The sequence below is a fragment of the Triturus cristatus genome, chromosome 2_1 (genome assembly GCF_964204655.1).
Source record: "Triturus cristatus chromosome 2_1, aTriCri1.1, whole genome shotgun sequence".
In the NCBI taxonomy this organism is placed as follows: domain Eukaryota; kingdom Metazoa; phylum Chordata; class Amphibia; order Caudata; family Salamandridae; genus Triturus; species Triturus cristatus.
This window is the reverse complement of record NC_140581.1, coordinates 860518062-860530806: the sequence shown is the minus strand read 5'-3', so window position 1 is coordinate 860530806 and position 12745 is coordinate 860518062. Positions and strand designations below refer to the sequence as shown.

Genomic DNA, 12745 nt, shown 5'->3' with positions numbered 1-12745 from the left:
AGATGGTTTTTAAATTATGTGTTTGGAAAAAAACACTTTTATAAATGTTCTTGTTTAACCATGTAGTGTGTCTCTGCCTGTTTGTGGATTGACTGTCTAGTTTTGGAGTGACAGGGGCTGGCTGGGGATGTGCATCCACTGTAGACAGCCACTGAGGGGTTGAGGTGTGCCTGGCCCTTCCTGGATGACTCGAAGCTGAGCTGAATGGACCTTTGCTGCATTTAGATTAGTTGGAGGAGTTTTCCTTGCACCTCAATAGGGCCGGTCTCCCTTGCAAAATGCTCTCTCCACCCCCTGAGGTCATACTGCACCAGCGAGGACAGAACTGGTTTTGACTGGGCTCAGAGACCCTTACCCAAAGAACAAAGACAAAATGGGGTATAAGTAGTGTACCTTAAACCCCAAAAATTTAGATCACTTCGAGACTCAATAGAAACCTTTGCCAAGGAGAAGAGCTGGAGAGCCGTGCAGAGGAGTACTGCCCCTGTACTGTGTAGGGTTGGCCTGCAGTTGCTGCTTCTGCCAAGGAAAGGACAAAGACTGGAACTTGCTGTGAACCTGCTTCAAGAAGAGTCTCCAAGGGCCTGTGTGTGCAGGCCTCCTGTTCTGAAGTCTCAGGAACACAAAGACTTCACCTCCAGCTCCCCTGAGCTCCATTGCTGAGAGTTCTGACCTGCCAGGAGGTGCCTATTCCAGTTTTGGGCCTCTGGAGGTTGCCCTGCTGTTTAGAACTGGAAGCAACTGGAAAGAAGAAAGAAATCCGGTCTCTGATGCCATCAGCGACGCCGCTGTGACGCCTCAACCTACACCGAGGCCAGGGGTACCGCTGGTGAAGTGCACGACGCACTGCCCGGACTGCAATTGCAGCTCCGACGCCCTTAGACACCTGTCAACGCCTGCAGTTATCGGCATTTCCTGATGCCAGGGCTCACACCGACTCCATCATCGACCAGCAACCTGTTATCTCGGCACCGATAACCGTCGAGGGTGACTCCACAAACTCGCCGACTTCATGCCGTCACCAGAACTAACACCCCACCGCCGACGCAACCGACTTCCCTTGTCCTGGACTCGACACGTCGCCTCCTTGTGGACACGACACCTCGCCTCCCTCGTGGCAGCCAGGGAGCCGGCCTTGACCTCTGCACTGACGTCTCACCTCCACGACGCATTGTCATAGACTTTGTTATGCAAAGGTACTGTTTGTTTGGGGGTCCGTGTGACTCCGTGCCCGATGCACCTCGCGGTCGGAGCTGTACTTTAGATTTATTGCTGTCACAACTTTGCAATAGCCCCAAGTGGAGCTTTTTGATTTCTACAAGCTTAATTGTGGAATTAACTGTTTATAAGTGATATTTTACTACCTGTATGTTGGATTTTTGTCATTTTGGTCATGTTGAGTTTTGATAAAGATACTTTCTTTTTCTTAACCGGTGTGTTGCTAGTTTGTGATGTTATCACTGTATTACAGTGTGTTTTGAATACAAATACTTTGCACATTGCCTTTGGGATAAGCCTGTCTGCTTGTGCCAAGCTACCAAGGGGGTGATCAGAGGTTCCCTATTTGGACAAAGGTGTATACCTCTGCCAATTAGTGACCACCATTTCTAACACCTGGCTGTTCTCAAAGTAACTATGCTCGTATCGGTGTACCATTCTTGACATTATTTTCCTTCCTGACAATTTAAAGCTGTCAGCAGCAGGATACCAGTCTGGTCACAGTGCTCTCTATACATGCTATAAATAAATATAAATAAATAAACCCGGTTGCAGCACAAGGGGTATTCCCTTGTGTCAGAATCATAGGATTCTGAGGAATTGGTCTCTTTGATGAGCCCACTGAGTTGCTAGCTATAGCATTTGTTCCAGTAGAATCAGCCAAAGTATGTGTAGTATTTCCTACCAATACAGGCTTACACAAAGCACCTACAGGACCAATGGTGACATGAGCGGTAAACGCATCTGGAGCATTTAGATCAAGTGAATTTGAAGGGGCTGTCATTCCTGAATTCTCTCCCATCGGATTAGAATGTATATTTACTGGTGCCGTAGGCACACCAAAAGTCTAGCCAATAGGTACATTACTCACTCCACCAGTCTGGGTAACTTTGTATGGGTGTGAATGTATTAACAATAATTGGGTTATAAAATCTTCATTTGAATCTGTCACTGTCCTCATCTATATTCTTTGTCATCTGTCTCTTTCTTCATTTTCTTATCCTTACGTTTACCTTTCTCTAGGTCCTCACTTGTTAGTGCACGATATAGTCTAGCTTCCTCAGTCATGTCAGTTTTCCAGGATATCTGTTCTGCATCCCATCTAGCATTCGCATAAATGCGGATGGCTTTCTTGACCCTTCCTTAAAATCTCTCTCTGATGGTCCTTATGTTCCCAGGCAATAAGTGCATAGTATTGTGTAGGTCTAGCAGGCGGTTTCATATCATACAACATCCTCCTTAAATGCTCAATGATTCTCAAATAAAATATCCCATAACGAGGAAATGTCAAAGGACCATTGTTCTCCGTGATCTTATGTCATTATGTGAGCCAAACACGTGTGAGGACCCACGTCTATCGACATAATATGATTAGGTGTACCTTCGGGTAGTGCCTCTTCCCCCTTTCAAACAGGAACAGTCACATCCCCTTTTACAAAGCTTTGTAATGCTTTAAATGATTTCAGTTTTAATCAACAATATGTACTATTCACAAATAACTTTTTATTGAAACCAAGAAATAATTTTCCACCCACAATTCTCTGTTTGGCAATCGCAACCATTACCAGCACGACTCTCTACGACATATTCAACCAATACCAGAGCGGCTCTACACCAACCGACCTATGCCTGCGCGTCACACTGTGATGTCAATCTCATTCCTTGCAGAAGTCACTCTCCTTTACAATTTTTACAAGCGTGTTCTCTAAGCAATTTACACAAAACAAATTGAAGCAATTTCACCAACTAACTCTGCCTGTTCCTCTAATGAAATTAAAGCGTATTCACACCCACAAGAAACAGTTTGGAGCAACACTTTCTGACCTATCCTGATATTTGCTTCAAATGAAACCTCGATCAGCTGGATCTCACGTGGATTGATACAGTTCCTTTGTGTGCACGGAGTTAAACTATGCCAACCAGATCTCAAAGTCACATAAATATAAAGTCCCTAGCCCAATAATGCTGTTGACATGTCACGACCAGCACCACAACCAGCAGACAACTATACCTTGGCCCTGATTAAGATATCTGGTGGACACATGTCTGCACAACACCGTTGCGGAATGGGAACCGACCGACCTCAGGTCGGCAGATCCGAGCGCATCATTTGGATGTGACCGCACACAGTGAGCTCGGAAACTTCAATTTTTCTATGGGAGCTTGTGTGGCGGGCAGAAAATACCCACAGCATAAGATTGCATAGAAAAATTGATGTTTCCAAACATCCCTGCACCGTGTGGCAGGCACCTCTCTGTGCCTTCAACGCAGTGCAGGGATGTTTAGGGGGGCACAATAGATGCCCCCCCAGAGCCAAATGCAGAGGGCCAGGGGACCTTGCTAAGCGGCCCCCAAAGTCAGTTTCTGACAGCCAATCCATGTCGGAAAGGCCGACATGGATTGGCTGTCAGAAACCGACATCATAATCTAGTGGAAACGCTGTCCTTAAGGGATTATGAGAGCTTTCCGACTGGCGCCTTGAGCCCTTCGAAGCCGTGTCTGATTCCCCAGCCGGTTTAAACTCCGACCGCCGTCGTCATAATTCGGCGGTCAGACTTTAAACCTACAATGTCGGTCGGAAAGCCTCCGACCAGCGGTTGGAGACTTTCTGACCGACATTGTAATTAGGCCCCTAGTGTCTTCTACACTAACAACTTGACTTCTAGTATCTTTATGTATCTATCCTGGTTTCTTAGGCCACGACGGACCTGATAACCACTTCAACTTCTCTCCGTAAGCTCCACATTCAAACATAAACTTGTCATCTCCGTAGAACACCACACTGCCACTGGAAATACTGCAGTCTAAGCATAGCAATCGCAATGTGCAACCCAATTAATACTCACACACCTCTGGAACTCCATTTGACCGAATCATGGACTTTTGAGGTTTGGACACCCCAACTCATCCCTCACATCAGTGAAAAACCATTTGACGTACTACCAAATTTGATCCAGCGTTTTGGGCCTACCCTCTTACCATTGGTCCTCCGATGGACCTTTTATTTTCCACCTGAGAGGTGATGGGAGTTAACATGATATCAATTAATTCAAATTAACAGTGTAACCCATTTGGATACACAGTAAGGACCAGGAATTGGTAGATTTATTACAAATTAACAATCAAGTTAAGGTACAGGAGTCTTAGCACCATGCTATAAACATACAGAATTACCACAGGAAAGCCTAACCTTGTAAAGATATTTAGGAGGACTAATATGAAGTAAACAAGGAGTTGGGTCATAGCAATGCAAAAGATTAACAAACGTATTTAATGCTCAGAGAAGAGTCTCAGATTCTCTTGTCTACACAAGAGCAAATCTAAATCACCAAAAGTAAAGGCCAAGCTAAGAAGATGGTTCTAAAGTCTAAAGGATCTAAAAAATCAGGAAATTCCATAAAGGAAAACAGAACTAGCTAAGAAAATAAGAGGCAAGGTGACAGTATTTCAGAAGCTCGGCCAAGAGTCTTCTTGGGTCAGAGAAGTAAGTGTTAGCCTAAGCCACACTCGGGGAAGAATCAAGGAAAGCATAGAGGTCTGAACTTCTCAAAGCCCAAAGGAAAGTTTGGTAGGATCAGACAGTGTAGACTTCAGTTATTCACACCAAAATTGTTCAAGTAACACCCCCTCTGTTTGCATCATCAGGGGCCGATTGGCTTTTTTTCTTCTCATGTTGTAGACTGCAACATTCGCAAAGTACCCCTCACTGGACATGGGACCGACATTGTCTTCTCACATACTGGCCAGGTTTTGAAATTGCTGAATAGGCCTTTCAGTTAACGCTCTCCATGTTCTTTTGTCAAGGTCTTCTTCTTAGGCTCTCTCCTCATACCACTAGCACAGTAATATTTCTATTCTTCAACTAACGATGTGTGTGAATACCTGTAAAAAATGTAATGTCAGCAGAAAAATGGAAAACAATATTTTATGCAGCACGTTAATCAGGCTTACTAAAGACAACTTAGAGTATTAACTCAATGGAGCACATTTAATATGCATTTTCACATTTAAACACAAATGAATATGAATGGTGTGTGCGTTAGATTGATGTTACATAGGGCATACAGTAAAATCATAAATGTATGTCTCAGTATATGTAAGAACTACATTTTAATGCAATACATATGAAAGGTTAGTGTACACATTACATAAACCTAATTAGTTTCTGATGTAAATGAGATTTTATAATGTGAGGATGGTTTCCATTTCTACTCAAACATCTAAATGGTAAATGTCAATTAATGCATTTACGGCACACATGTACGTTGAATTTGTTTCTATAGCGAGTACATGTCTACTATGTAAAGATTGTTTATTCATCAAGACTTCAGAGAATATAGCATTTGGTATGGTTAAGGCACACAATACGAGTCATTTCACTAATCTTACTGTGACTGCACATTAAAATTCTAAAGTGCAACACTTTTTTTTTTTAATATCGTTCGACCACACGAGAAACATGCTAAATGCACATTCATGTCATGTAACTATTAAGTCATTTGTCGTATTTGTGATGTGTACAGGATGGTCAAAAATGTGCTGCACCAATCCGTAAATTACATTAGGGTAGCAGGTGCAGTGACACTGAGGTGGAGTCTGATGAACTTGCTGCCCCTCATTTATAGGAGTATTTTAATACTGGGTGGAGGACCTAGTTACATTGCGTGCACTTGGGTCCGTGAACCCCAGGCTACGCCAGTGCCTGTTCTCTACCCTTTCAAATGTGCCCAAGTGTTATATGATGGACCACTGGAATTGTGCAACTGATGCGTTATTTGCATGATTATGGATTTACTGTATGCCTCATAATCCATCATCTGCTACATAATTAATCTGCAGTTTTAAACAAAAAAAATAGTTTCTAGCTCAAATGGTTCAAAGGTTACTAAAAAAGCAGCGACACGTGTTGCCGCACTGAGCAGTCCACCTTTGCAAAGGGTCTTCGTCACCTTTCTATTACTTAGTGCTATATTTGGATGTTAGACCAGTACTAATGAGGTGCAACCCATGCCTCAACAGTGTTAACAAGTGTAAAAATTTGAAAAAAATGAAGTCATGCTGTAATAGAATGTGCTGCGTTATGCTGCATAATTTGCCTTTTCTTGTTGCATACTTTAGTCAACCTGCCACTTAGTTTGGCCCTCCCCTACTGCATAATTCCAGTGGCCCTGGTTATATGTGTACCCAGCAAATCTGTCAAGCAGGTTTTGACACTCGAGCAGGATTTGTAATCATACTGTCAAAAAAAATGCCCACATCCCCCACGCTGCATGTTTGGTCGAGTTCAGAGTCTTCTCTGCCCATTCGGGTCTGCCTATTTGCTTGTTTGAGGCATCTCACACCTATTCACCCCTATTGTAAGCTAATTACTGGCTGAGAGAAGCTAGAGAGACAATACAAATTAGCCTCCAGGAACCTCAGATATGTGAAAGATATCTTTTTAAAAGGTACTTTACCCCTAATATTTATTAAAAAATACAACTTCACAGTTTAATTGGATTTTTAATAAATATTAAAAATAGTTTAATTATTTTTCTAGCGGTCCAATGCCCAATATAGAATATAAGTATTTTACTCTGTACTCAGGTTTTCTACATAGGACAGCTCGGTCTGCCACAGTGAAACTAACTTTTGGGTGCTAGTCAATGTAAGGACATTTGAATTTGAATTTATAGTGCGCAACAGCTACCCAAAATGGGTTTCCCGGCGCAAAAGCAGATCCGAGACGTAGATGAAAATATGTCGGCAGATTAGTTGACAAAAAGCCACGTCTTCAGGGATTTGCGGAATTGAACATAGTCCGTTTCGTTGCATAGTGCTGTAGGCAGAGTATTCCACAATGAGGGGCCCAGATAAATAAACGATCTTCTGTCCGTCCAGGAAAGTTTGATTTTGGGAATTATGAATTTCCCTTGCGTGGAGGAGCGGAGGCTTCGAGAGGGGACGTAGGGACAGACCATGGATTGAAGATATTTCGGGGCATTTTCTGTTTCGATTTTATGCATAAAGCTCAGGGCTTTGAACTTGACTCGGTTCTCCACCCTGAGCCAGTGAAGGTTTTGTAAATGAACAGAAATGGAGGTGGCTCTCGGGACCCCGCACAGGAGCCTGGCTGCAGAATTTTGTACCATCTGCAGCCTGCGGGTTACGGCTTTGTTTGAGCCCAAATAGAGGACATTTCAGTAGTCCAGCCTTGATGTGATCAAGGCATTGACCACGGTTTTCTGAGTGGACTCTGGAAGCATCCAATAACATTATTTGGGAATCGTCGGCATATGAAAATACGGACAGCCCTGATTCCTCTACCACATCAGCTAAGGGTCTTGCATACAAATTGAAGAGAAGTGGGCTGAGGATGGAACCTTATTGCACACCATGGGGGAATGAGTGAGTTTCTGAACAGGCTGTATGGGGAAAAAACCTGAAAGGTACGGTTAGTGAGGAATGAGGAGAGCCAGTTAAGAGCAGAGCCACGGATACCCAGAGCACAGAGTTTTGATTAATACTGTATGAGACATCGTGTCAAATGCGGCGCTTAGATCCAATAAGAGTCACGGTGTCTCCAATATCCAGTTTGCGGCGTATGTTGTCCGTGACTTCTAACAGAGTGGTTTCGGTGGAGAAACCTGCTCTGAAGCCTGACTGGGAGGGATGCAGAAGTCTTTGGGCAGTCACAAACTGAGATAGATGATAATGACCATGTTTCTCTAGAATTTTTGAGAAGACAGGCAGTTAGGAGATAGGTCGATAATTAACTGGTTGGTCTGGGTCCGCGTTTGCCTTTTTCAGGAGTGGGTGTATCATAGCGTGTTTCCAGTCAGGTGGAACAGTGGCTTCCTGTAGGAAAGCATTTAGGAGATCTGTGATCACAAGTATCGAGGATGGATTCAATTGCTTGAGCACAGAGATAGGCAGAGGATCTTTGGGTGATCCTGATTTAGTGTTATTAAGAAATTTTACTAGAGTGTCTGTATTTATCAAGGGCCAAGAGTTTAGAAGGCGGTAAGGAGTATTAGATGACTCAACTTGGTTAAGGTGTGTTTTGTCTGTAGTGAGTGGTGTGGATAGTTCAGAAGGGGAAGGGAGGTTCTTATCTTACGCAAGCACAATATCTTGGTCAATTTTTTCCACTTTATGGACAAAAAAGGTGGCCAGTGCCTCACAATTCTGTTTCTTTAGAGCAGGGGGCGTAGCTTGGGTTTTGGAGCCAGCAAGCTCCTTGACCATATTAAAAAGCGTTTGGAGCAATTGAGGGCATCCGCGATGATGGTGGAAACATAGTCTGCTCGAGCGATTCTACACACGTTATGATACTTTTTTAACGTGGTTTTATAGCTAGTTTTGGATTCGGGTGTGTACTTCTTTCTCCATCGGCGTTCCATGTAAACATTAATTTTGTACATGTTCTACTTTTAAATACTATGCGTCCTGCCTTGAGGCGCGGCAAGGTCTACATAGGGGTAGGGGTTTTAATATTTTAAAAAGGAGGTTTTTAACCTGTCAAACAAGTTTATATTAACAAGTCAAATTGTAGTTTTTACATTGCTAAAGTAGGCTACAATGATAGGCCTGAAGCCATGTTTGCACTGCCAATGAGTGGATGGCTCAATAGGTGCTGCAGTCCACTAGTGGTATTTAACTTCCAGGCAGGCCCTATGTACATTTTGTACCACATACTAGGGACCTATAGGCAAGTTAAATATACTAATTATGAGTATGCCAGTTCGACCATGTTAAAGGGGGAGGGGGGCACATTCACTTCACTACTGGTTAACAGTGGTAACATGCACAGAGTCCTACAGCCAGCAAAAACAGATAGTTTAAAACTCTGGTGCTGCAACACAAAAAAAGTAATTTCCTACACAAACATTCCCAATTCCCGTGTGGGACTCCGGTATCATGTTTTAAGGGGGTCGACGCTTTATTTTAGTAATCTCTGGCTAAAAAAATACCCTCACTTGAATGCGAGTCGGTCGGGAAATTTAAACTCCCAGTGTATTTTCCTAAACCCTCTTCTTTTTTTTATTTTAAAGAATTGTGGGCCCGTATCTAGATTTCTTGGAAATGTACGTAATACACGGAGGATTTTTTTCTTGCTGCTCTCAATATGGAAAATAAGACATGAAAAGATTAACATCAGTGTAAATCATGAGGTAAACTAAAAAATTAAAACTACCAAATTTATTCTGTCTTAAGTCGCACGTCCTTTTTCATTCCGTTCAAAAATCTTGCGTGTTTTAAGAGAAACGTGTGCATTTTTAGGCGGCATTTCTCCCCTTAAATTTACGAGATAAATGCTTTTTTGGGACACTGGTCGGAAACTGCAGCAACAGTTTAAAGGAGAAAGCGGCAGCATGCGAATGAACACGGGGGAGGGGGCATTTTGATGCCCGCTTCATTTGGACTGGGGCGCCTCTGTGTGATGGTAAAACTGTACCTCTGTGCTGCGGACGCGCAGGGAGGCCTCCAGGAGGCAGGACTCGCCTCTAGTCGTTGGCTGACATTCCAACGAGTACAAAGCTTCCCAATCGGGGGCGCGGCGGGCTGTGCTTGGCAGGTGCTTTGGTTAGTCATCGAAAGGTGTCGCTTTCTGTGGAAATCTGCGTCGTTATTATACAACCCAAAGCGCGCGCTGTTTTGAGAGGCCGGTGGCATGGGCGTGTGGGTGAGTTTGATGTGCTGAGAAGCTGCCCAGAACTAATCGCCCCGAGGAAGCTAGTGTTTGCGTCCGAAGGAACACCTACAGACTCGGATTTTTTGGTGTCATTTCTCCTTGAGGAAATTAGCGTCATGTTGTCGTCCTTCTGGCTAGTCATAAGGTAAACGCATTTGCTCTCGGGGTCCCTGTGTTAAATGCGCCTCTGCCGGCTTCTCATTACAGCCCACATGGGTTTGGCTGTCACTCGATGAGTCCAGCTATACTTAGTAGCTGCCCTCTTCGACGCTTCCGTATTTAAGAACTTTATTTTAGTGGACGAGCCCAAACAGCCTTTTACCTCCTAATGGATCGCTGTCTGTTTCTGAGTATTTCTGCATTAGGACAGCAGGTAAGAGGTGTGTTTGCATGCCTAATTGTACGATGAGCCAAAAAATCAATCGGTTCGTGAATGATTTACTTGTTTGTACCAATACTTTGTGGGTTGCAGGTGTTGCGAAGTATCAACTTGTAGTTGAAAAATGCAGGTTGCCTCTGGAGCATATGTGGCAGTGATTACTTAATGAAACGAGTTTTTTTTATGACCGACGTTGTGTTATCGCGGAACTTTTTGTGAATGCCCCAATTGTATTTTGGGCAACCATTTTAAATTGATGCGGCGGATTTAGGTGCGTTACGCCCCTGCGCTGTGGTTGTTGGTAAGTGAGGTAATACACGTGTCCTTCAAACTTGTGATCTGCATTCAAGGTAACCTTCGTCAATCTAGCAAAAGCTTCAGGAAAATGCTGCATGTGGTCAAGAGCGCTGAGGTCCAGCGCGTGAGGCGTGGGAAAGGGTTAAAGTCTCAGGTGCCGTAATGCAAAGCTATTACTGTTTTAGTGCATGCCAAGTGGTAATGCTTTGAAAATAGTTTTGGACAGCTGCCCTTAGGTGCAAAAAGGTTTAACTCTTAATGAAAGGGGCTTATGCCTTAAACAAATAAACACATACTTTTACATGCCGGACATTTGTTAGTGCGGCTCTTGGTAAACACATTGCTCTAATTCATAAACAAATGCCTTCAAAAGGAGGAGTCACAAACAGTTTTCCGTATTTAAGTTTATTTTATGACGAAAACGTAGCAATTTGTAAGGGCTAATTCCGCATTGTTTCACAGCATTTTTCTATTTAAGTGAACTAACTAAAAATACAAAAATCTAGGATTATTTGTGTATATTTGAATAGTAACATTCACATGTTTTGGTATATGGATTGTGGCAGGTGCAGGGTGGTTGTCCTGCAAAATATGATAAAATGCTACATTGTCTCAGATTTGTGGATAGTGACATTTTAGTGGTAGTTTAGTTAGCCACCGTAAATCCATGCAGATTTACTCCTGTAAAAAGAAGTAGCAATTTTTTTTGCGGGGCTGGTGGGGGGCAGATATTTGGTATGGAAAACCTCACTATATATTGTGCATTTAGACAAATTGGTTTCACTTCAGGGCAAAGAGTTATTCCTCTGCAGAAATAACATTTTCAAGTGTTTTGGCATCACTTGGACGTGCAAATTCTCTACCTGGTGGAAATTTTGTATTTGTAAATATACCATTGAGTTCTCTTGAGAATCTTCAAATGCTGTAGATTATCTGGAGTACTCTTTGGCACGCCCAATAAAGTTTTGGAAGCTTGGGAAGCATGTTTATTTTTTTTCCCTTGAGATCTTTGCCAGTTGGGCCCATGAGGAGCACATAGTGCGTGGCATTTGGTACATTGGAAAGATGGAAGCCTGAGTCGGTCTTTCAGCTTGAAATTCAAATTTGTGAATTGGAGATTACTGCATGTTTCAGCAGCGAGCATTGAGGTTACTGAGCCATTATGCCGGTCAGCTGCCTCTCCCCATGGTCTTATGGTCACACAGAACTGGCAGAAAAAATTACCTTATGGGTAACATTGTTATCATAGGGGGCATCATGAAAAATATTTTTGTAATCTTTTAATTATCAAAATACGTATTCATATCAGTGACACAGATAGTCTGCAGAGAAATGTACTCCATAAAGTGGATACATTGGTGACCTACACTGTACGATTAAAGGCAGTGTATATTGTACAATCAGAAGGTTGGCACTACTATCCCTCACTGCTGGCTCGTTTCCATAACATTCTGTACAATAGACACATCAGTCTAGCCTTTGTTGACCTGTTGAGCACATATCTTGGTCATCTGTCCGTGCCCACCATTGTCTGCCCGTCACCACATCCATACGATCCATCTCTCCCCCATTAAGTATCCTCAAAGGGATCCCCATATATCTTTAGGGCGTGATGTGTGTAGCAGCAGTGTAGCTTTCATGTGCTGTACTGGCATGATGGATAACCTATAGCCAGTCCTTAGAAATAGATCCTGGGCTCCTCTCCAAGAAATAGCCTCCCTTCTCCTGGCCAGCACCAATGCTGTGGCAGAGAAGTATCCCAAGGGAGATGTCAAATCCTTAAACAAATCCCAACACGGTCATCAAGGCTTAGTGGGCAACATCATCAATGATGTTGCAAAAATTTGCAACAAGTATTTGAGCAGCATGGAGCATGTCCAGTCCAGGGAACCAGAAGTGGGGTTAATTCCCTAAGCATTTTTTTTCTTCTTGAGTCGACCGGTTCACCTATTCATTATTGAATAACAATTCAGAAATTAATGTAAAGCACATTAAGCTTTACATTGAAGACTGACAAGTATTGTAAACGACCTTTGAAGGTTTATTGAAAGTATTAAAAGCATTACAAAAAGCAAAATAATTTAGAAGTCAGTCAGTCTATCCTTCTTCACTTAGCTGCAGTTGCAGCTTACCTTCAAAATAGGAAACACTTCACTGTTAAGGATTTCAGGCATCAA

At 43.0% G+C, this 12745-nt stretch overlaps 1 protein-coding gene and 1 long non-coding RNA gene across 4 annotated transcripts in view; one reads left to right on the top strand and one right to left on the bottom strand.

The window, feature by feature from the left end:
- Positions 1–12745, top strand: part of KANK1 (KN motif and ankyrin repeat domains 1) — a 634838-nt gene that overhangs the window by 288904 nt on the left and 333189 nt on the right. The window contains exon 1 of one of the 3 annotated variants that reach the window (XM_085632973.1): positions 9859–10037. The exons of 1 other annotated variant lie outside the window; for it this stretch is intronic. The gene's annotated coding sequence lies outside the window, so the exon portion shown is untranslated. Of the gene's footprint in view, positions 1–9858; positions 10038–10151; positions 10266–12745 lie in introns of those variants that run through there. One more of the 3 variants, XM_085632974.1, reaches the window with a different exon arrangement.
- The window catches only part of LOC146865987 (uncharacterized), a 248711-nt gene that overhangs the window by 97619 nt on the left and 138347 nt on the right, over positions 1–12745 (bottom strand). The gene's annotated exons all lie outside the window — the stretch shown is intronic.